Source organism: Gymnodraco acuticeps, unplaced genomic scaffold (assembly GCF_902827175.1).
Source record: "Gymnodraco acuticeps unplaced genomic scaffold, fGymAcu1.1, whole genome shotgun sequence".
Classification (NCBI taxonomy): Eukaryota; Metazoa; Chordata; class Actinopteri; order Perciformes; family Bathydraconidae; genus Gymnodraco; species Gymnodraco acuticeps.
In genome coordinates this window covers 202,754-229,059 of record NW_022991085.1, presented here as the reverse complement: position 1 = coordinate 229,059, position 26,306 = coordinate 202,754, and the positions used below count along the sequence as shown (strand labels likewise).

Genomic DNA, 26,306 nt, shown 5'->3' with positions numbered 1-26,306 from the left:
TTTGGGGAAGCTGGGTTAATCGGAACATGAGAGTACACAGGTATAGACAGAGAGAAGGAAGAAGTAAGATGTCCCCCGACAAACTAAGCCTATATCAGCAAAACTAGGGGCTGAATCTAATCAGCCCTAACTATAAGCTTTATCAAAAAGGAAGGTCTTAAGCGCACTCTTAAAAACGGATAGGGTGTCTGCCGCCCGAACACAAACTGGAAGCTGATTCCACAAATGTGGAGCTTGATAAGAAAAGGCTCTGGCTCCCATTGTACTTTTAGAGACTCTAGGAACAACCAACAACCCTGCATTCTTGGAACGCAATGCCCTAGTAGGACAGTAGGGTATAATGAGTTCTTTAAGGTAAGATGGCGCCTTCCCATTAAGGGCTTTGTAGGCGAGAAGAAGAATTTTAAATTCTATCCTGTGTTCTATAGGGAGCCAGTGTAAGGCAGCCAGAACAGGAGTAATGTGGTCCCTTTTCCTAACTCTGGTTAGTACACGAGCTGCAGCATTTTGAATCAGCTGAAGCGACTTGACTGACTTCTTGGTACACCCTGATAATAAAGAGTTACAATAATCCGGCCTTGAAGTAACAAATGCATGGACTAGTTTCTCTGCATCGTTTTGAGGCAAGATATGCCTGATTTTTGCAATGTTACGTAGATGGAAGTAGGCGGTCCTTGAAATTGATTTTATGTGGGCGTTAAAGGATACATCCTGATCAAATATAACACCAAGATTCCTTACAGTCTCACTGGAGGCCAAATTAATGCCATCCATGGTTAATATATCCTTAGATAATTTGTTTCGTAGATTCTTCGGGCCAAGTACAATAACTTCAGTTTTGGTCGTGTTTAACATCAAAAAGTTTAAGGTCATCCACGTTTTTAAGTCCTTAAGGCAGTCTTGAATTTTATTTAGATGATTAATTTCATCAGGCTTGATTGATAAATATAGTTGAGTATCATCCGCATAACAATGAAAGTTTACAGAATGATTCCTTATAATATTGCCTAACGGAAGCATATATAATGTGAACAAAATAGGTCCGAGCACTGAGCCCTGTGGCACTCCATGGCTAACTTTGGTTTGCGTGGAAGATTCATCATTGACACGTACAAACTGAGAGCATTCAGATAGATAGGACCTAAACCAGTCTAAAGCAGTTCCCTGTATGCCAACTAAGTGCTCTAGTCTTTGCAATAAGATATCATGGTCGATAGTATCAAATGCAGCACTGAGATCGAGCAAAACAAGAATAGAGACACGTCCCTTGTCAGAGGCTATTAGAATGTCATTTGTGACTTTAACCAGAGCTGTCTCTGTGCTATGATGTGTTCTAAAGCCAGACTGAAAATCTTCAAATAAATCATTGTTTTTTAAGTAATTACACAGCTGTTTTGCGACCGCTTTCTCTAGAATTTTTGAGAGGAACGGAAGATTGGAAATAGGTCTATAATTGGCTAAAACCTCTGGATCGAGGTTGTGCTTTTTAAGAAGCGGTTTTATCACTGCTACTTTGAATGATTGTGGAACATAGCCTGATAATAAAGACATATTCATAATATTTAATAAATAAGTGCTAATTAATGGAAAAACTTCCTTCAACAGCTTAGTTGGAATTGGGTCTAACATACACGTTGATGGTTTAGAAGAGAGAATCATTGAATTTAATTGTTCAAGGTTTATGGCTGAAAAAGCATTCTAGTTTACTATCTAGTGTAATATTAGAACTTACGTTTCCGGGAGCTGTTGATAACACTATACTGGTCAAAGGCAAGAGGTCATTAATTGTGTTTCTAAGAGTAACAATTGTATCGTTAAAAAAGCACATAAAATCATTACTACTGAGTGCTATGGGAATAGAAGGCTCAATCGAGCTGTGGCTCTCTGTCATCCTGGCTACAGTGCTGAAAAGAAATCTTGCATTATTCTTATTCTCATCTATTAATGAAGAGTAGTAGGCTGCTCTCGCTTTACGCAGTGCTTTCTTATATTCATTGAGAGTAATATGCCAAATTAAACGAGATTCTTCGTGATGAGCAGCTTGTCCCCTTCAGAGGCCGCTGCAAATTCCGGCAATACATACCAAGCAAGCCAGCAAAGTATGGGCTAAAAATCTGGGTCACCGCTGACGTTGAAACCTCCTATGCCTGGAAGTGCCAGATTTACACCGGTAAAGCTGCTGGCAGTGCTGCCGAGGTGGGCCAGGGAAAGCCTGTCGTCCTGGAAATGACAGAGGGGCTCCAAGGGATCACTGTGACTTGTGACAATTTTTTCACGTCATATGCACTTGTGCAGGAGCTACTAAAGAGGAAAGTGGCCCTTGTCGGAACCATCCAAAGAAATAAGCCTGAGCTTCCATCCAAACTCCTGCAGGTGAGGCAGAGAGCTGCCCTCTCCTCTCTTTTTGGTTTTACCAAGAACACCACAGCGGTGAGCTACATTCCCAAACGGGGGAGAAACGTGCTCCTCCTCAGCAGCAAACACAGGGACCCAGCTGTGACAGAGGAGGAGAAAAGGAAACCTGTGATCATTGCAGACTACAACCACTGCAAGGGAGCTGTCGACAACCTAGACAAGGTATGGAGGCATTACCAGTATATAAATAATACATGATACAGTTGTTAATAATTTAAAATAATATTTGTATTAATTTTGTATTGGTCTTTTGTAGGTTGTGGGCTCCTACAGCTGCAGGAGGATGACCCATCGGTGGCCACAGGTCCTCTTCCACAACATGATAGATGTCTCTGCCTTCAACGCATTTGTGCTTTTTACTGCTGTGGATCCCTCCTGGAAGCAAGCCAAGTCCTTCAGGAGGAGGCTTTTCTTGGAGGAGTTGGGGAGATCTCTGGTGTCTGCAAAAATCATGCGGAGAAAGCATCCACCTCGTACACCGGCTGCTGTTACCATAGTGGCGGACATTCAGGCCTCGGCAGCTGCCCCTGACACCGGCACAATCGCAAGCGGCTCTGCCCCTGACACCGGCACAACCGCCTCCACAAAAAAGAGGGGACTGTGCTGGATGTGCACTGGGAAAAAAACGAAAAGTGCAACCACTTGCATCAGGTGTGAAAAGTTCACCTGCAGAGAGCACCAAATCCCCTGCTGCAGGTTCTGCTGGATGAACTGATCTCTCTCTCGCACGCACGCACACACACATTATTTGTTATCTCCATCTATCTTACTCCCTCTCTAACACACATACTTGCTCTATCTTCATCCATCTCTCATTTTATTCAACACACACTCATACATATCATTGTTCTGTTTTGACTGTTTGATTTGTTCATGAATGTTGATTGCAGTTTGCTGTTTGGAAAATAAATGTTGACATTGATACATCTGATGCTGATTTAAAAATGATTTCAGAGAAAGTTGAAAATAGTATTACTTCAGTGTTTTTATAGGTCATATAATTCAATGGTAAAATGTCATATCTGGTGATATACAGTAAAAAGGGACACATTTAACTATTTTCCTCCAATATAAAACCCTGACATTATAAAATGCATGATTATATACCGGTATGGCGGAGAGATCAAAATATGTGGTTATAATGGGAGTGGATGGGACGTGAGTGGCTAATGTGTGAGTATTTTGTTTAATCTGATTTTGTGCAAAAACTAATAATGTAAAAAAATAAATGTTGTTGCTAATCTTTGACATATCCAAGACTGTGATAAAAAAAAAAAAAGCCGACCCCCCCAACATTTATTATATGGAAAATAACTGCCTTTTTGTGCATGTTTTTCATAGAAAACGCAAATTCATGTTTTCAAACTGGCAGTTCAAGGGTTAAAATCCTGAACATAATTTAACATTTGGTATTTTTGATCAGGACTGAAGTTGATTGAAAGATTTAACCCCAAAAAGTTAAAAAAAATATTAATCTGTGTTCATTTTAGAGCAGTTTTTGGAAGTGGACATTTTTGTCCCGAATGACTAATTTGTAACTTTTTTGTTCAATCTGATTTTGTGCAAAAACTAATAATGCAAAAAAATCCATTTTGTTGCTAATCTTTGACATATTCAAGACTGTTATAAAAAAAAAGAGCCAGTCCCCAGATATGTATTTTTGGGAAAATAACTCATTTTCTCTGTTTTCATCATGAAAAAAAACAGCAGTTTCATGTTTTCAAAATGGCATTTAAAGGGTTAAAATCCTGAGAATGATTACATTTTTGGTATTTTCTATTAGGGCGGAAGTTGCTTTAAAGATTGAACCCAAAAAAGTTGTGAAAAAAATCTTTTTATATAATGTTTTTATCAAAGTCTTATGCAGTGGACATTTTTGTCTCGAATGACTAATTTGCGTAGTCCAATCGAATGATACCGGAGGGTTAACATTATCTGTGATAATAGTAGAAATATCTTATGATTCAATACTTTATAATCTGAATTAATTTTGTTTAGTGCGAAAGTGTAATCTGATCCGGCAAAAATATATGAATCACCACTATTCAACACATGTCTGGTTATTGGAAATATAAAGACAGTCATTAATTGTACATCTGTAAACATCCAAGATATAAAATCAATTCAAAGTTCATCTTTGTACGAGAGCTGGAAAAACGTGTCCTTCAGTCTTTCTGACTCGTTCTCCTCCTCTCTTTATGACAAAGAGTGTCTGGTGTGTGTAAAGGCATCCTGATACTGTAGATTAGCACTGAGGTGCTGATTGGCTCAAACTCTTCTTCATCAGAGCGCCATATTTCAACCCCCCAATTGCTCTGCTTTTGTGTGGCTCATTCAGTGAGCACTGTAGTTGATCCCCCCAGTGAAACGGAGGCTCATCCGCCTGCATTCCTTCTGCTATCTGCTTGAGAGCAGTGCCAGACAAAACTGCGTATTCCAATTGGCGCATCCAGGTTTTCCCCCCGTGATGGGAGAGGTTAGGAAGATATCTGCCCCCCCCCCAAGAAACAAGGAACCTGGTATGAAGCCTCTGAAGTCCTCGCTCGTCCTGCAGGGTTGTCTGCCTGAGCCCACCGAGCAGAAAGATGAAGAAGCATCCCATCTCATCAGATAGTTGAAGATTAGAATCCTCTCATCTCGAACGACCTCGTGCCTCCTTGCACGTGGATGGGGGTGCTCTCTGCAGCCGGAGAGTGTGACCCTCTCTCTCTGGCCCTTGGCCTTCAGAACTGTCCTAGTTATTGGGTTAACACTTGATAGGGATGTTTTCCTGAGTGCAGACAACTCAAAGTGATGGATTAGCACATTATCATTTAATTACAAAAATAGGATAGGCCCCTCAGAATTATTTGGGAGCCTTCCTGACACATGCACATGCATAAATGTAAGGTTTGTGTTAGTCATTTAACATCCAAGAATCATATACTCATCAGTCCAAAGTAGAGAAGTGTTATTTTAAGTTAAAGGCGAGCTCGTCCCTGTGGATATCACCCTTTCTCAATGATTCTAAATGTTATATTAATTCAACATTTACCGTTTGATCAAGGATTAGTTTATCAGAAATATTTTCCTCTTCCATAAAACATAGGTTTGAGAAATACATTTTCCAATATAAAATCAATTACTCAATATAATTGACTCTTCCCTCCCTTTTCTTACATATGTCACATATGAAATAATAACTTAGGAGTCTATTTAAGCATGGTGTAGTTTATAATCTATTACTCGAGAAGACTCAGTATCACCTGTGTGCAGCTTACAAAAAAACAATTGTGAGAAACATATATTATGCAGGAACTGTATACCTTTGTTGAAAAACAAAGCATATCTGATTCTGGAGGAAAAGCTTCATCCCCTCAACATCTGAGTCACTACTGATGGCATAGCATGAATGATAGTGGGTGTCTGAGGGTGTTATTACTGAGAAATGTCAAACAAATTCAAAACCTTACATTTGAAAGCAGGTTTGCATTCCTCCACTTAAGGTGACGTTATCATTGGAAACAATAAAAGCTAATTGTTTTGATGTAGAATCTATCAATTGAATCGTTAGAGCAGAAACAGAATGGTTGTATTGTAGCCTGAGTTCCGTGCAGCCTTTAGTTTGACCAGGTGGAAACATTGTCTATATAAAGTGAATACATGTAGAACTAAGAGGCCCCTGAAATTAGGCCTATTTTAAAAATAGTAGGGGCTTTTAATAGCTTGCCAACTTACAGGCATCCTCTGCATAGCAGTATGAATAGCCTTAAAAAAAACAACCCAGTCTGCGGTAATGAGAGTCATGTATCTGACCCAAATGCCCTAAGTGAAGCCGTTAGTCCCATCTGACTGACCCAAGGGTTGGTGCTGGTGTGACCGGGAGGCTTCCAGGTGTTCAAAGCTTTCAGTTCATGGCTTGGTGGGGGGAGTGGCCCACGTGAGACAGTATTGTTCAGTTTGAGGAGCGTCATTCTCTCTGGGAGCAGGGAATGGTGTCCATTCTCGGACCAGACCATTAATGTCATTTCATGTAGAGCAGCCATAGCATCTCTGTGACTGCACTCAGCCGGACTGTCAGAACTGGGTGACTCTTAGTGAAGCCGTCCAAGGCCATAGACAGAATGGAACCACGTACCAACAAAAGGGACACGAGGTCATCAATGTCTCTCTTTACCATTGGCCTAATTGCACAACAAATTAGTGGGAAAAATGTGGAGCACTAATCCATCATGTGAAATGTTGAGTTAATTTAAATAATCACCTATGGGTTGAAGTCAAATTAACATTAACATTAGAACTAAAGTCAGTAAAAATTGGACTTGCACGGATCAGAATCTAAGCAATACACCATTTTCCCAGCTCTGTAATGAAAAGGATAACAAGATTAGGTACATTACAGGAGTGTTAAAATACCCAAACATGCACACTTATCTTATTCTAGTAGAAATTAGAGGACAAGGTCTAATGTTGTGAACAAAATGATCAAGTCAAAGTTTTATTTATTATATGTTATGTACCACATTTAATTTAATAATTAATCTTGAATTACTAATAACTTTAAAGAAGGCAACAATTTACAATTTGGATAAAGTGAATACTTATCCAAAGTGTGTGTGTGTGTGTGTGTGTGTGTGTGTGTGTGTGTGTGTGTGTGTGTGTGTGTGTGTGTGTGTGTGTGTGTGTGTGTGTGTGTGTGTGTGTGTGTGTGTGTGTGTGTGTGTGTGTGTGTGTGTGTGTGTGTGTGTGTGTGTGTGTGTGTGTGTGTGTGCTTGTCTGCCCAAGGTTTAAAACATTTGGGACAGCAGTGAGAATGTTATAAGAACCAATATGTTGTTTACACTAAACTCGAAGGAAGCTAGACTGGAACATTTTAAATAAATCAAAACACTTGTACATTCATTAAATACATTTGACATTTAGCTAGAGCTGGGTTCAATACTTTTCTTTATGGTATTTAAAATTGGGCTCGAGTAGAACCCCTGGATTTGGCTTGCAACTGGTGATACTGATCTCTGTAGGACTTGGAAGTGTCATGATTCAAAGTGTGGGGCAAAGTTCATTCAGCTCAATTTAGTCCGAATTAGGAGGTTTTCAGAGGGGGTAGGGAATTATAGAAATGGAGCACCTACTCGCGCATCCACCCTTGTACAAGTGCTAAGATCGTGCCTGAAGACCGTCCAAAAGCAATAACTAGCTTATCCTCTTGCGACACCACTACTATATTCTAGTGGCGCTATGAACCCCCGACCAGGAGAACATAGACTTTTTTCCTCTACCCTTTCTCTCCAAAACAGCCCAGTTAACTGTAGTCCTACTCGACCAGCCTATATACCTGCCATCGAGTTCATTACATTACATTACATTACATTGCATTTAGCTGACGCTTTTGTCCAAAGCGACTTACAATAAGTACATTAGCAACGATGAAACACAGCCTTGTTCTACACTCTGCTTGCCACTGCCCACTTGTGATCAATTAGCCTATAATTTTATGTATGCACCCCGGACCGCCACCAGCTGGTCCAGCGGAGTAGGGAACGCTTTCCAAGCAACGTAGGAAATGTTCCCCCAGCAGAGTAGAGAGCTGTGGCGCATCGGGCGATGCACGCACCTTGCGCTGCCCCAGCCTTACCAGCAATGCAGAAGACGGTCACAAACAACGAGTGCTTTTAGACCATCTAGTTTTTAATAGAGACGGCGCGGTGTGAGTTAAAGATATAGACAAAAAGCTGTGACTTTCTTCCTCTCAGCTGCACGGCTGCAGCCACCCAGACAGGGGAAGTATTTACACACACACCCCCGGCTGCTGCTGGAGCCGTGCTCACAGAGGCAATGGGGGGAATATCTCTGGCTGCTTATTTTTAACTACTGTTTTGGCCGCTGAAACCCCCAGAATTCGGCGATTTGTTCAATACAAATCCTTACATTGCTTTCATACAGAAGCTCCACTTTACTGATGTATTTCTTTAAGGTCACTCTAAACATGAGCTGTGTATGCTTGTATGGTACTTCCGTCCCGAGCAGCACACACAGAGGAAATCAGCCAGGACTGAGTCCCCAGCCACTGATCTCCTGGGTTTATTATCCCCAAATGTTCATTAACCAAAACGAAACACAGCCGCTCAGTTTCACAGGTAATTTTAGGATACCGTCAATCACAGATTCTGGTAAGGCAATGTCCAAATGTGGATTTGAAAATCACACTTACCAGCTTTGAAGATCTGTTGGCATCCTGCCGACAACGCCAATTTGTAGAGGAAACTTCTGTGTAGCTATGCTGTGGGAGTCACCGACTCAGGAAGGAGACACGGTAGGAGCAGTAGCTTTGATGTCAAACACTGATGGTTTATTTGGAGTTACGGCCGGAGGATTCACATCACAAGTCCAAGAGCCAGAGGTTCTGACTTCACGGTAGAGTTGCCACGTCAATTCTGGAGAGCCCATTTAACTGGTTCCACAGAGAGTCATCAACATGTTTTGATAAGATAGCTTTAGATAGTTTGGGCACACTAAGTTACCAGCTTCCGCCACTTATGGCCTTGGATATGTCATGCCCTGGAGTCCTCAGACAACAGAGAAGGAAGTGTCCCAGTGTACCCACGATACAGACCATCTGTGACCCAGTATTGACCGGTCACAGAATGGGAACAATAACATTATTGGCTGAAGCAGCCTGTGTCCTTAAAGGAGGTAAACAGACGTCAAGGTTTGTCCTGTATGTCACATCTTGGCGTCTATGATAATTATTTCCCTAACATATATAACACAATAATATCTCTCTATAACCAAAGACACACCAAACCAAGGTTACTCAACAATCAACATGCTTTATTATGCCTAGAATTATCTCTGACAAATCTAAAATGCACAAGAATAACTTAAACATCAACCTGTAACAAAATAATAGCTCTCTTTTCAAGTCTTACTGGACACAAATAAATAACAAAATATATGAAATAGTAGAAAATAGAAAATCCAGCTTTAACAAATAATCTCTTTGTATCTTGTCAATGTAAACAATAAAACAGTAACCTCACAAAGATACTAATCTAATTATTTTAAAAGTGCACTATGCCGTTTTGGATTTCACATTTGCATAATTGCCATTAGTGAACAGAACATAACATTTGATTACCTAAATCAATCCAAACACATTTTGAGGCACCATGAACCAAATATAAGCCTACTTTAAATGTTTGTAAACACAATTCCAGGCCCTGTCATTGTAAACAACCAGTGAAACCACAACTTTTCACATATTTCTAGCTTCAAACAGTTTTCTAATCTAGGGTCCCAATTTAAAATGAAAAGTTAAAGTTTCTCTCCCACAGCTACATAGCTTTCTCTCTCTGCATAGCTGCATACTTCAATCTTCTTCATCCTGTTTTTCTTCTTCATCCTCCTTGTCTGCCCATCGATATTTAGCTGTGGAGCTGATCTTTCCCAGCAGTTTTTGGTTGCTCAACAAATAAGCATGAAAGTCTTTGCAAGACATGTCTTTCAAATGGTATTGCACAAATAGAATCCCCTTCAGTGACTCAACAGACAGCTGGTTCATCTCCTTGGTCCACTGGCTCTGCATCAGTGAGGAAACCCTCTCAACATTTGCATTGTGAGAGGAAAGTGCAAAGACAAACTGTGCAATCTTCAGTAGTTCTGAGTAACATGCAATGCTTTTGGTCCACTTCTGGAGCACCTGCAGGCCACTGAACTCCTCATCACATCCTCATCTCCTTTCTGTGAATCTCTTCAGATTGGTGACCTGGTCAAAACACTTGACATCATCAATTACCACCCCCTTCTCTCCTAGTAACTTGATGCAGGCCTCCACATCATTCCACTCTGGTGGCTCACTCAGATCCATCCACGTGAATGTGGAGAACTCTTCCATGGGAGTCATCCACTTCTCCAGATACTCCAGACATGTACTGTACAGGCCTCGCACATCAGCATAGAACTGGTCATATTCCTTACCAAGTCCATCACTACGCTGTTGTGCCAGTAGTCCCTTAACTTTAAGGGACATGAAGTTGTTGCTCTTGCGTTCAAGAAGAATGGTGTGGATGCTGTTCATTATTTTCTTTACCTCCATAATGGAGTTCTCCTCCTTTTCCATGTCTTGAATGTGGCTGTGGAACGCAGACATGAGTGGGTGCATGTGCCAGAGGTAGATCTCACTGAATTCGTTTTCAAAAAACTTCTTGATCACTATGGGTGGTTTTTGCTGAGACAGAAAGAATGCCTTTAAGGCTGGAAACATCTGTATCATCCTCTCAATGCCTGGGAACAATGACAGCCACCTTGTCTTGCTGTGAGAAAGCATCCTTCTGTATTCAATGTCAACAAAATCACAGTACTCCTTCAGGCTCTCAGTGCGCACAGTGTAAATGTGGAAGTACTGGTAGATTTTGAACATGATATTCTCAAGGTCAATATCTATTGTGTCTGCCCCATGATGAACACAAGTATTCAATATGTGTGTTGGGCAACCCACACCGATCAGAGTGTTCTTCTGCAGCAACCTCTTCAAATTTGCAAACACATTCTTTCCCCCTTCATCACGTCGGATTCCTCCAAAGTTTGTGTTGCAATTGTCGCCAGTAAATGCAATGCATTTTTCAGACAAATTGTTTTTTGCCAATGTTTCAATGAGATATTGTGCAATGGTTTCTGCTGTCTCATTTCGTGTGTCTTTAACCTCGATTAATTTTGTTTGCACCCCTCTTCCAGTCAAAGTACTGGATTATGATTGGGAATATTTGCACTGCTCCGTGGTTACTCCCGTCTGTAGAAACACCACAGTACTGGATTTCTTTGAGTGCTTCATGTGCGACATCAATCGAGTGGGGTGCTATAACACCATTGACAATGGCTTAGGTTTTAGTGCGCGCACTACTGAATTTGTTGGCAGTGTCAGAGTCTGGAAATGCTTTTTTTAGCAAGGCACTTGTGCAATCCATAGATCTGTAGCTGTTGTGATGTTTCACAGTGTGAAATGCAAAACGCAATCAAATATTGAGGAGGTTTTCTTTCCCTTTGTGGATAAGATGTCCTCTGGCTACTTTGGCCTTCACCTGTCTGAATGTTATCACAAATCTCAGTCTCATTTTCCTGTGACTCTTTTGGGATTACATTTGCCTTTTCAATTTTTGGTAGGTGGTTTACAGCTCTCCTCATACTGAAATCTTCATCATCCGTTTCCTGCTCTGTTTGAGTCTGACTCTCAATGACACTCTTGGTGATGAATTTGACCAACCTATTTTTGAGTACTCTTCCTGTGTCAGGATAAAACACCAAATCAGCAGGGCTGTTCTTATCATAGCCTACAAGAATACCCTTTTCAGATCTTGAATCCAACTTTTTCTTGTTTTGCTTGTAAGCATAGCATGGTGACCCAAATGTTCTCATTTTTGAAAGGTTAGGCTTCTTTCCTTTCAACATGTAGTATGGAGTCTGTCCTACACGTTTGTTGTAACACCTATTTCGAATGACAGCAGCAGTCATAACTGCATATGTCCACAACTCTTTTGGTAGGTTACTCTCAATTAGCATGCATCTTGCCATTTCAAACAATGTTCTCCAATTTCTCTCAGCTGTCCCATTTTGATGGGGTGAATAAGGAGCTGAGGTCTCATGTCTGATGGCATTTCTACTTAGCAATGACTGAAATTGACCAGAAGTATACTCAGTACCATTATCAGATCTAATGCATTTGATTTTTCCATAAGGTGAAACGTCAGCAATGTACTTCTCAGTAGCCTTGACTGTGTCACTCTTAGATTTAAAAAAATAAACAAAAACTGCTCCTGAATAGTCATCAGTAAATGCTAATGTGTATCTGAACCCATCTTTAGCTGTAGGATCTATAGGTCCAGACAAATCTGTGTGTACAAGCTGCAGTGCAGCCTTTGCCCTTACATCTGGCTCTCTGCTCCTGATCTGAGCAAATTTCCCTTTTGTGCACACTTCACATGTCAAATTAGATGTATCAGTTTTGCCTTTAATTGTCATACCCTTTGTGACTTTTTGCAATTTCAACACATCTTCGTAGTTACAGTGACCTAGAATTTCGTGCCATGTTTTGATATCATAACACCCATGACATTCATCAACATTTTCATCATTAACTGTGTTTAAATAAAACAATCCATCATACACCTTAATATCAAATGTCGTACCGTTCTCGTGAATGAGCTTGTTCTGTCCTTCTTTGAATACGACCGTGGCTCCATTGGTCGTCGCTGCTTTGACCGAGAAAATGTCTTGGGGAAAGGATGGGACGTACAGCGCCCCCGTCAGCATCGTCTCCACCTCTCGACCCGTATTGTCTTTCAGCCAAACTTTGGCTGCACCTCTCTTCAGCGCTATGCCAGAGGCCCTCACTCCATCAGCCAACTCCAGGACATGTTTTCGTGGCTCGAAACTCTCGTCAAAGTCTTTGAATTTGTTCATGTCAGTCACTATGTGCGATGTAGCACCGGTGTCGACCATAAGCCCTCTTTGCTTCAGTCCATCGCCCGGGTCGCTGTCCACCTGTCGTTCGTGGGCCTAGAAGGCGAATGTGTGGTGGTGGTCGTGGTCCTCTTCGTCCATGGCCTGTTTTACGTTGTCTCGTCGTCCTCTCCGCCTGCAGTTTGCATCTCTGTGCGTGGAACTCCTGCAAAAACGGCACCACTGTCTCTGTTGTTCCCCGTGAACAGCAGCCTTGCACTCGCGGGCACTGTGACCCTTCTGGCCGCAAGTATAACAGGTCAGCAGCTTCACATCAAAGTCTTTGACTCTTACTTTCATCACGCTGTCATCAACTGAGCTCCCACTGAACTTCTCAGTGCTCTCGTAGCTCCTCAGCTTGGTCTTGAACTCGGCGAAGGTGATCTTCTCATCACTTTGTGTAGTGTGGATAGAAAACGGCTTAAATGACACTGGCAGCCCCTTCAGAATCATAGCTATCAATAAACCGTCACTCAAAATCTCTTCTGCATTCCTCAGTGCTGTGATAGCAGTCTCTGCTCGTATAATATAGTCTGTGATGCTCTCATTAGCATATTTCTGGAGAGACGTAAGCTCTGTATACAAGATGATCACACGCGGTTTTCCTGTACCTGCGTAGTGATCCCTCAGAATCTTCAACGCCTTTCTCCCATCGTCCGCTGCATCTCTCATGACCAGAGACAAACTTGTATCGTCCAACAATTGAATAAGTTCAGCGTAGACTTCTTCATTTTTATCAGCGTCTTCTGCGGCTCTTACCGCGGCTCCTTCTGCGTCCTCTTCGCCTCCGCCACTGTCAGGCTCTTTCAATATGGTGCTTTTCAGCCTTTGTCGACGCAGGTGGCCAAGAAACTTTGTTTCCCACAACTCATAGTTTTTCTCATCTCCGTCAAAGCACAAACGATTCCATCGGTTTCCAAAATCCTTTCTGGGCCCATAACCTGTTGGCGCAGCAGCCATTACCAGCAATGGTCTAGATAGCCTTGGACTAATACTACGGAGGAATAAAAGACGCCACACACTTGCATTGTAGTTCACATGACACTGACTGAGTTCTCCGAGTGAGCCAGCAATGATCCCTTTATTAGAACCAGCTGTGTGATTGACAGATTGACAGATATGATGTCAGCATAAGAGCATTCAAGAGATGAATCGTTCACAACAGTTCAACACCCTTCCTCTGTTTGTGTGTCAGCGTAGTTGTAGAGCCGCCCACAAAGCTTCAGACTCAGGGATTACGTCACACACGCAACAGAGTACCGTAGTATTCTGTGCAATGCGCCAGTCAATTTAAGTACATGCAAACGGTCCGCGAAACCCGGACATTTTCATGAATTTATAAACCCCCCCCGGACGACCCGGACAGGGCATGAAAAGAGGACATGTCCGGGCAAAAGAGGACGTTTGGTCACCCTAACCTATGAGGACTTTCTACTGGTGGGTTTTTACGATAGAAAATCAAATCGAGCTTCTGATTTGTTTCAAATGCAGCCTTATGTATCAGTCTTCCACTGCTAGTGGTCCAAGTGCGTTTTAGATGGATCTAACCTTAGGTTCTCTCCTCCTTCACAGCACTGATGGTTCAGTTTTTGTGGCAGTGCAGACACAAAGCTGCTCAGGTGAGCGAGTTCCAGAGCGTTCCAGATATCCTCTTCTGAACATGTGTCAACGGGTTCTAGGTACATCCTCAGAGAACCAGAAAACAGCACAGGATGGAGATTACCATAACGCATGAACTAGCACTGGTCAGCGTTCTTATATTGCCTTTGTAGTAACTACATGCATGATAGCAAGATGGTGGCGGGTGCGGACGCAGCGGCCCCTCGCTCTCCTGATTCTTTAGTGTTTTCGAGTGTTTTTAATGTTTCATCTATATGTGTATACGTCTGTTGAGTTCACTTCAACTACCCAGGACCGACAACACAGTCAGGAGTAGACAGTGCAGTCGCAAGTTCTTGCTGGACAAGAAAACAACAGCAACCCACACACTTGACGCTACGCTTGCAGAGGAACTTAGCAGCCTCGGGATACTCTGCCTGACCTTGCCGTGGAGTAAGAGGAAGCAGAAGAGAGGTAAGTGCGGAGGCATCCGGGGTAGGCTAGCAGCTAACCAACACAGGCCCTCTATTCCAAGCTTGCTCATGGCTAATGTACGATCACTGGACAATAAAATGGACAAATAAGACTCCTCCGGTCGACCTAGAGTGAGGTGAGAGAAGGCTGTGTGTATGTTTTCACAGAAACATGGCTAAATGACAACATCCCGGGGGAAGACCCGCGGTGGAGAGGGTCATTGTTTACATCAGTGATGCTTGGTGTAGGGACGATGTCGTTTTCTGCAAACACTGTTCACCACTGGCGGAGTTTATGTACGTGAAGTGCAGGCCTTTCCATCTCCCACGGGAAATCCACGCCATCCTGCTAGTAGATGTTTACATCCCCCCCAGCTCCAACAACAAGGACAGTGAGGATATCCTCGTATGTGTTCACCTTCTTGGCGATAAACCTTTTTCTGATTATGAAAAACATTTCCATTGTAGTAGCTGTTAAAGCCTATTACTGTGTCATCCTAAACCGGACCATCCACCATGACATCAAAGAGTTTGTTTATTTTTGTACAGACCTGAGGAATTATGGTGATTCTGGAGCGGAGGTCATGAAGGCCGATGTGTGCGATGTCGATCCCGTCGATAAAGATTCGTCCCTTTGCTGCTTCCAGAATCCGGAAGATTCCCAAAGCCAGAGAGGACTTCCCAGCTCTGGTCCGTCCAACTATCCCCACCTGCATTATTTGATGAGTTAATAACTCAATTCATAAAACATCCAAGCGGCAAAAACTGCAGTTGATGAGGTGGCCACTTGAGACTGGCTGCAGAATAGAGCATTGTCCATAGACATCAATGTTAAAATACCCACCTTCAAAGTAAAAATGAACATGTCTACAGCCTGGTTCAAGAAGGGCTTGGTCTCTATAGCTAATATTCCCAAACAACTGTACATAATCATCCACATGGGGATCAGAGGGCCTAGGTATAAAAGTCACGGCTCGCCACTGCATTTGACTGATGGGTAGGGGCTAACATAAATAGACCCGGTAAAGTCACCTAATAATAAAAAGTGGTGGAATGTGTTGCAATTAAAGGTTCTATTAAGTGTGTGTATTTTGAAAATGTTTGTCACAATTCACAATGGTCTCAATGGTTTTTGATAGAGCTGGAAGAAGCTTTTGAGGCTGTACGTCAACCTCAAAATGTAGGGCCCAGGAACCCAAACATATTTTAAAAAACGATTATTAGGCAAACGTGCATTTTAATATTTGTTACACTCCAGGAACTGATAGGTCGTGATGGGTGTTAAGTTAAAGGTCCCATGTCATGGCCATTTCTACTGATCATAATTCCATTGTTGAGGTCTACTAGAATATATTTATATTCTGAAATTTTCCAAACTCACATTGGTTTCTCATACAGCATCTCTGTATAGTATGTGTATTCACTCTCTGTCCTAAACGGCTTGTTGGAGCTCCCGCCCCCCCCCTCGCTATGAGCCCAGTGGCCGTCTGCGAGACAGCGAGACACAGCGAAACCCAGCCCGAACACACACACACACCCGCAGCCTGGCTGGGAGTTGGTGTGTGTGCTCACACACCAACTCACAGCCCTGCCGCGTCCCGCCATCTCAGGGAGGAGAAATCGGCGGAGCTGCAGCTGAGAAAAGATTGAGTGTGTGTGAGTGAGGAAGTCCGGATTGGTCAATTTGGACCAATCCACGGAGATAACGTAACGGCTCCGCGGACGTAACGTAACGGCTCCACGAATTGGTCCATTTGGACCAATGGGTCCATTTGGGTATGGGCACATCACTGTACCCAGGAAGAAGTGGATCGCTGTATTAGATTAACATGCTTATTGTAGTTGTAAGTGCACTGCCTTGCGGCCTGTAGCACCATCCTTGATGGAGCATATGTGTGGGCTGGACCTGTATTTTACAGGAAAGGAGTGAGCAGAGGGTCGTGTTGTCGATTCTTGTTCAGTTTTCTGTGACAATCTTCCTCACCCTCTCAGACTTTCAGTTGTGCGCGTTACTAAAGAGACGCGCTACCATGGAAACCAAACAATGGTGTAGCTGTATTAAAGTCCGAGTGGAAACAGTCCTGAGTAAATCTGATTTTGTCAGAAATCGGGAGAAATGCGGGAGAAATATGACCCCGGGAGGAAACCGGGAGAGGGCAATGAAATCGGGAGTCTCCCGCGAAAATTCGGAGGGTTGGCAAGTATGCTGGTTCCTTAGATTGGACAGAAAGTCACGGAATGTACACAGAGATTAGGTAAAACTGTGGTGCAATATTTTGCTCGTTGTGTTTTGATGCAAACAGCGATATTGATCCAACACAAGGATGAGGCATCACCATTATTCTCAACAGCAAAAATGCCTTTTTTAACGGCCTACATGTTAGCTAGAATTTTAAATACCAAAGCCTATGCTGTGAATGCAGAAAAACTATACACGACAAGAAGATTAGAGATAAGAAGAAAGCAGGGTTATACATAATGGAAATGTTCTGATCACCCCACTTCTAACACATTTTCTGCTCAACTGTTCTTTTCTGAGGAGACTGGCGCGTGGAGAATGGGAAAGAGGACGAGGTGGAAAAAAGGGAGAGGAGGCTAACTGGAGGGAGCAGGCTTCACATGTGGCAAAAAAGGACAATTAAAACAAGTGACTGCAGGCTGAAGAGAGACACGAGGAGCGGGGGAGGAGGACGGTCAAGCAACTAGAAGCTGCTACTCAATCAGGTCATGTACACACACACACCACACACGGAGGGAGTACATGACATTACCATTTCAGACACCGACTCTGACGACACAGACGCACTAAACACAGTATAAATGATGCTATCACAATCAGAAAAACATTTGTAATTTAGGAAGTATAAGGAGAAGAGATTATTTTCTTATGTGATCCAGGTGCATGTAAAACTGATCAAGAAAACACATTGATCAAGAAATACTGAGAGACATGCAAGCAAATCAACCTGAGGGAGAGAAATCTTAATGAAAATAATACAAATAATAAACAAATCTATGCACACAGAACACAAAAAGCCTATGGGAAAGCCCAGCAGCCTATTTCGATATTCAGCTATATTGAGCCATATATGTCTCAACAGGAGGGAGATGTTGAATTGTATTCAAAAGGTGTTAGAAGCATTTGGCTTTACAAACTAAAAGAATAAATAATAATAATGATTATTATTATTATTATATAATCCTCAGGGACAGTTTAGAACAAAAAAGAGGCAAAACACCTGAACCGAAATATACGTATTATCTGCCAGAGCCAAAACCATTTTTAAGAAGATAATAAAACATTGGAGAAAACACAGCAGAATATATGGCTTAAATGTTGAAAAGAAAAGAGATCACAAGTGTAATAATGGACCAAGAGTCTCTGATGATGATGATGATGATGATGATGATGATGATGATGATGATGATGATGATGATGATGATGATGATGATGATGATGATGATGATGATGATGATGATGATGATGATGATGATGATGATGATGATGATGATGATGATGATGATGATGATGATGATGATGATGATGATGATGATGATGATGATGATGATGATGATGATGATGGTGGTGATGATGATGATGATGTTCCCCCAACACAGAAAACAAGACCAGTAACTTATGCTGAAAACTTAGCCTGCTCCAGCAGGTTGTGTTCCAGATAAGAGATCAACTCAGTGAAAGCACCGCCTGCTGACCAATCAGAGCTCAGTGTGCGGAGTTTAAAGTCATCAAGTCATATTACAGGAGAAAGGAAATACAGAAAAGCTGCCGTTGCAGGAAAGACGGCCGGCAAAAATCAACTGACTGTGTGAATATGAAAATGTAACCGAATATCACCTCCCATCTTCAGAGCAATCTGACTATTATAACATTTGCGTTAAGCAAGCTTACTTAAATATCTGCCACAACATAAGTAACCGGAACAAAGTAACTCAGAGCACTGTGTACAGTCCGTGACACAGTGAGTACAGACGCCAACGTATGTTGCACTTATCATTCATATCAGATCATTAATCTCATCATAATATATAATTTCCTTATCTGTGTCAGCTCCTCGAGCCGTATCTGGCCGTGCAACACTCGTGTCTTAGATGGGGCTTTGATATCATAAACCTGTTAATGTATGCATTCAAACACTCAGTAGTTGTTTGTTTTTTTACCAGCTGCTCTTTATCCACCTTGCAGGTGCAACTATGTTGCTTTTATCCTGGATTATGTGCTTAAGTCATGGATGTTCAAAGTTTAACTTCTTCCTATTTGTGTTGAACTTTCCTGTCGGCTCTCAGACCGTAGTCGAGGAAACGGGATGACTAACCCCTTTAAGGGATAGCGATCTGCCTCTGCATGACCCTAATATCATAACATTAGTCTAACATGATTAATTCATGAATTATGACGCTGTGCTCTCAGTGCGCTTTTCCATGTTTGTGATTGGTCAAATGTTGCTAACCCCGCCTCTTTCACATGAATGCGCTCATAGCCGGACAGAGAAACTCTGGGTGGATTTACCGAGCATCGTAGGACCGTTTAGCGAGATCTCGTTTGTTAGGGTTAGTTAAGCCAGAGAAATAATATTGTGCCGGAAATTTAAGGGACTTAATTCACTGTCGTAGTGTTTTCCATGGACCGGATGTGGGCGACACATTGGACTACCGGTTTCAGGAATATTGTTGTTTTTAGCCAGTCGCATGTAGCTAATAGTATATTGTGTATGTGAATATAAGGAGAATGCCGTGTGGAATTACATACTAAACACACCGTCTCCAACTCTCACTTATTGACGCTGCATTACGACTATTATGTGTTTATGACCAATAAACATTAGAAGAATTGTATAATAAATATCGCCGCCCCATCGACGCCAACCAATGAATGAAGACTACAATATGATATAAAACACTTTGTTAGAGAGATACACTCTCTTCCATTCATTCTACCATAGACAGCTAACTGCGTGGACTGTGGAGTGGTACATTAAATATTAGAACCACAGCTGTGTTCCCTTGTAAAACTATAACATTGCTTTAATAAATACTGTTAAACTTTCGAGGAGCTTCCTGGTCTACTTCGAACTAACTCTTGGTCTTTAAACAAAAGAACACAACAAAACTCAAACATATCCAGGGTCTGTTGAACTGGCTTCGTCGTACAGGCCACAGGACAGTGGTGAAGAGGAAAACCTGGCATTCGCCCAAGTGGGAGGGTCCCTACCAAGTGCTCCTGTCTACACCAACTGCAGTTGGAGGAGCAGAGATACCATCCTGGATACACATGACTGTGGACCTGTTCAGGCCTAAAGACAGAAACTCGACTCTGCTGTGGTGAAGTCTGCTACAAAGGGAGCTGTCACCAATAGGGCCACTTGTCTCAAACCAGTGAAGAAGTCAACAGAACCCAGCAGAACTAGATTCTGGCACTCGCCCAAGTGTCACTGTTCTCCTGACTGTTAGCAGGAGAACAGTGACAATTCTGAGCGACAGAAACTGGCACACCATGTACCATCCAGCACATAATAGACCCCTTCAGGAGACCGGGGCTTTGTGGGTTAAGGGGAACTGCATGCAACTTTTGAACTTCAGCCCTCTTGATAGTAAGACCCAGAGGTCGCGTTAACCGGAATTTTTCCAAGAATGACAGAAAAATCTGAAAGCAGTCCGTCATTAATAATAATGATACATCTATAATACATCTATTACAATCTGCTGGATGTCCAGACCTCAACAGTGCGCACACGTACACCCACCATGAGACAGTCAATCAGATGGAGGAGGCGATAGCAATGACCATAACCAGCACTATCGATGACCGCATCGCCAACAGTAAATACGTCGGGGTAATAGTAGATGAGACGACTAATATCACGGTTGAGAAAATGCTGATCACATACCTGGCACTTCAGCATAAAGGGGAGCCTGAAACCGTGTTTATTGGCAATTATGTAATACCCTCTGGCACTGCATCACAACAAAAATAAAATATGTGCTATCGGGCCGTGGTGTAGCTATGGCTCGGGTCGTCGGTCTGGAAAGTGATGGAGCGAATGTGATGGTGGGTCGAAAGGCTGGAGTTGCACAAAAGATGCGGCTGAATGACTGTCCCTACCTCGTAAACATTCACTGTGGTGCGCACAGAATGGCACTGGCTGCGCGCGATGCCTCCAATGCTGTGCGTGAAATAAGTGCATATGTTACGACAATGAATAACATATACACTTACTATAATAATTCCCCCCTTCGAACACACCGACTAAATGAACTCCAAAACGAAATGGAGGAACACGACCTGCTGAGCCTAAAACAACCATCAGCTACACGCTGGCTGTCGCTGGAGAGGGCAGTTAAGGGCATACGTACCAACTGGATTGCTCTGGTGTTGGAGTTGCAAGAGGAGGAAGCTGACAAAGACTGTCCGGTCGCTAAGGGGATTAGAAACGCCTCCAAACGCTCATGTTCCCTGCCTTGACTCACCTGCTGACTGACATCTTGGCCGTGGTGAACCGCATGAACCTCACATTCCAAAAAGAAGATGTCAACATCAGCTCCATCCAGCCCGTCGTGAACATGACCCTTGCCAGCCTCGAGGACTTGATGAATGGGCCAGGTGAGGCGGAGACCACATTTAACGAGGCTTTACAAGACGGCAAGTTCTGTGGCATCACGCTCACCTAGGCAGACGCTCAGACCTTTTCACGTGTGCGCACAGACTACATCGCGGAGGTTACTAAATCCATCATAAAAAGATTTCCTTCGGAGCATGTAGGCATCATCGCTGATCTCGACACCATGATCAATGCATCTCGCTATCCGGGTGCTGACAGCGTGTTAAAGAGCTACGGACTGGAGACCTTGGAGCGCGTCTGTGATCACTACGGGTCACAAAGGGATGCTGCTGCGCCACTGGTGCAGAAGGAGCGCATGCTGCGGGATTTCCTCCCAGTGAAGTGAATGCTTGCAGGATCGGGAAATCCCTCGTTCAGAGAGTCTTGCCGACTTCTGATCACTTCCCTGGGAGAAATGTTTCCCGACTACAAAACGTTGGCTGAAGTGGCGCTGGTAATTCCAGTCTCCAGCGTAGCAGCAGAGCGCGGGTTCAGCTTTCAGAATAACATAAAAACGGCCATGAGAAGTTGTCTGTCCGTGGCAAAGACCCAACGCTTAATGACAATCGCCTCTGCAGCAATCTCCCTTGATGTATTTGACTACGCACAAGCGACTTTTATGATACATTAGATGGGTGTTTGGCTGATGTGGGGGATGTAGAGACAATTATTATTGGAGACTGGAACACGGATATGCAACGTAAAGACACGTCCGTCTTCAAGTCCTTCAGTAGGATTTGTGATCTGCACGGCTTCAGCCAGCTAACCACCCAACCCACCCGGGTATGTGAAACAACACAAACTACCATTGATCTCATTCTGACCTCTGACAAGTCCAGGATCTCCAGTAAAGGGGTTATAGCATGCGGTTTAAGTGATCATTATATGATATTCTGTACCCGCAAAAAGCTAAAACAAAGGGCCGGCTGTCACAAAACAGTCATATCTAGAGACCTCAAAAACTACTCTAGCGAGGCCTTTAACCTAGAACTGGAGAGCCTGGACTGGTCAGATGAGCTCAGTGGTACACAAGTTGAAGAAACATGGCTTGGTTTCAAAAACAAATTCTCTGTAATACTCAATGATTTGGCCCCCCTAAGAACAACCAGGGTAAAAAATCGCGCTGAGCCGTGGATGCACTCCGGCATACTGACCGCCATGAAAACCAGAGACAAAAAATGCTCTGAGTTTCATAAAAGTCAGTCAATGCTTTCCAAAAGCACGAGCAGTGAACTCCAGGCCCACGTGACTGAAAGAAACAGACTAAGAAATGACGTAAGCTCCATGATCAAAACTGCCAAAAAGAATTTCATCAATGTCAAAACTGAGGAAAACAAAAATAAACCCCGTGAACTTTGGAAATTACTCAATAACCAGCTTGGCTGCAGTAAAAAACTCAAAACGAGATTTTCTAACTTAAACATAAAGACAGATAACAGGCTCATCACAGCAGTGCTTGAATTGGAATGAAAAAGGTGCCAGTACTCTAAAATCAGCAACTTTTTCAAGTCAATTTTATATATACAGCCCACAAACAAGAATTTGGCTACTATAATGCTGGTGGGTTTGTCTCTTTACTACTGTATATTTTAGAAAGGTTCACTGTACTTAACATTTTTTATGATAGGCAGCGGATATGGCTAAAGCTCAGTAAGGTCAATATTAACTGAAAATATAGCAATCAAAGTCTAGATCTTCTGCTTGAAGCAGAGACCTTTCAGGTGAGAGCCCCTCTGGTGGTGTTCAACATTAATGACAAGGAAACAAAGCTCTGGTCAGAAGCATTTTTTATAAAAAGCTTTAACAAAATTAAGTATTTCTGTACATTTTGAATGCAATCTAACTTTCCAACTCAGAAAACGAAAAACGAAAAAGTGCCAAAAGTCTTCTCACATGGCTGAGCTGCTTTGCCAATATACTTCACCACTGAAGAATACAAATATGTATAAAGTAAACTATGATGCAATCTAACTTTCCAACTCAGAAAAATGATAAAGAGCATGAACAAAGAACATGTCAAAACAAATGCAAAATTTGCACAATCTAAAATGAGAAACTGTAACTGCAAGTAACAAAGTCTGAGCCATGGTAAAGAGTTACATTGAACACCAAGCTGATCAGATAACTCCCTGGTTGGTCTGAAGTCCTTCTATCTCCAGGATCTGTACAAATCGGCACATTATGCCAAAAGTCTTCTCACTGGGTGATCTGCTTTGCAATATACTTCACATTGTTGGAAAAGGCTCCAGAAGGCCTTGGGGACATCAGTATCAGGGGCTGGAGCTGGACAGGCTCTTTCATCAGCACTTCTCCTTCCCTTTGCCAGCCAGGACCTCACATACTGTTCCGGATTGAACTGTCCTAGTGATGGTCCATTACATTTAATGAAAACCAGGCTGGACAGTCGGCTGACAGAGAGAGCATTCCTTTTTGCAGTAAGGATATCGTTCATGCAGCTGAATGCCCGCTCACACTCACTAGTGGAGGACAGCGATGGTTCGGACTGCTTTCAGTAGAGGCTCCATGGCAGCAGGTGTACGGGATGCCCTGGTTTCCTTGTATTCGCGAAAGCCCTGAACAGTCTCTCTTCTGTCCACTTTCAGCACTTCGCACAAACGTAGCACCTCTACGTCCCCATACTGTACGTCTAACTCCTCTTCAGGCCAACTTCCAGGATGGATAACTTTCATGTCCTGGATTAGCTGATTGTCCCGGGCCTCCCGGCCATGTAATGGGATTTCTCTTGTGCTGACATGAGAGGAGGTTGTGGAAGTCATTCTGTGTCTCAGATTCTCTACCATACTGCGGAAAAACTGACCTGCATGAATCTGTACAAGCCTGCCATTCTCACGCAGGGCAACACCCTTGAAGGACTTCTCAGCTAGAGCTGTATGAACTGTAGTCATGTGTGGGCCAGGCATGGTGACTATGGATTCAAAAACTCGTATTTCTCGAGTTAAGAGCCTATCTGCTGTAGGCAGTGTCATCTCTCTTTTTTGGAGTTGCCGAGAGAGGTCGCTGAGCTCTGTGAGCGCATCGTACATCAGTCTCAGATTGCTGACATACGTTGCAGATGTGAGCACATCATCCAGGCCCTTGTACTTTGCTCTGTCTCTGGAATCCCTGCTCGTGTCGTTTGCAGCATTTGTGAAGTGATCATGAAGCACTCGGTAGTTTTCCCAGACTGCTCTGACGCTCCTTTCACTTGAAGCCACCCAGCGGATGGACAAAACACGCCCATTTCACCAGGAGACGCTGTCCGACTGCTTGCGCACACTGCGCTAACTGCCTCTGATTTTTGAGGGAGGCATGGAACAAGGAATAGAGTTTGTCAAAAAAGATCTGGAAATGATTGAGCCCTGAGACCTCCTTGACCACATCCCCAACTGCCAGCTCTAGACGATGATTGGAGCAGTGCCACACAAACAGGCTTGGGAATTTACTACACAACTGGGTAGCAACGCCTGTTCTCTTCCCTAGCATGACTGAAGCCCCATCACATGCAAAAGAAACGAAACACTGACCTAAAAAGTCCTCGTTAAAATCTCTTCCAAGACACTCCATTAACGCCTTTGTGATGTCATCAGCCGTTGTTCCATCCAACTCGATCAGCTCCCAAAAAAACGTTTCGGGCTCAGCATCAGCTAATGCTGAGCGTAGACACACAACAAGCACCGTTTTACCACTAATAGTGGTAGATTCATCGACCAAAACACAGAGTTTTCTTTGGTTTTCTGTAATGTCTTTTGCCATTTTTTTCTTCAGCTCATGAGCTATGTGGTCGATGATTTCGCCACAGATTTTATTGGAGTGCAAAACCCTGCCCACGTTCAGCCCATTCAGTTTCTGTACATTCAAATCAATTGGCATGTCTGTGAATGGCCGGCTATGTTTGCCAATTTTATATGCTGTTCGAAAAACTCTGATAGTGGTGTCTAATTCAGATTTATGCATAGACTGCACTTGATGTTGAATAGTTTCACGTGAAGCAGATGTAAGGATGTCAGCAGCTTTTACATGGGCTTGTGATTCTTTATGTTCTTTGATTTTTTTTTCTCAGGCTAGCTTGTTGTTTGCCCTTGTCAACACCGAAATGAGACACTGCACACTCACCCCATTCAGTTGACAGTTTCAGTCCTTGTCCAGTGTGTATTCCCAAAGATTTGACATCTCTGCATATCCGACATCCTAGCTTCTTATCTTTAAGAAGGAGCCATGCATTGGTCTTGCAAAAAATATTGCACCTGGTCCGTTGTCCAGCAGTCAGGTGCATCGCTTTGCCCGGTGTTGGTGGTGGCAGTTGCGCCAGCAGCAGCTAACGTTAGAGGCTCTGGAGGAGGCGGCGGAGCTAGTGCTAATGCTAATGCACTAGAACTTGGAGCAGGAGGATCAACCAAAGAAAGCTCCCCATCAGACACAATTTCCAACACAGGCACAGCATTCTCTGTATTTGAAGTTTCTTCCGGCGACAACCGCTGTCTTTTGCACTTTTATTAATCCACGCTAACATTTTAGAAATGCTAATTTGTGACGTGACTTGCTTTACTTCTCTCGGGGGCGTGCCTGCTCTGTTCTATCACTCTACATAGCCACCCACTGGGTGGGAGTTGCACTGCATAAACACAACACACGTGCATCTAGGTAGGTACATTGTAAAGCATTAAAACATGGTTTTACTAACAGTTTTCAGTATGTTGTTACTTCGGCATTATTATTATTATTATTTTGA

At 43.0% G+C, this 26,306-nt stretch overlaps 1 pseudogene; it reads right to left on the bottom strand.

Moving 5' to 3' along the window:
* LOC117560049 overlaps positions 1-26,306 on the bottom strand; it is a 54,665-nt pseudogene that overhangs the window by 5,615 nt on the left and 22,744 nt on the right.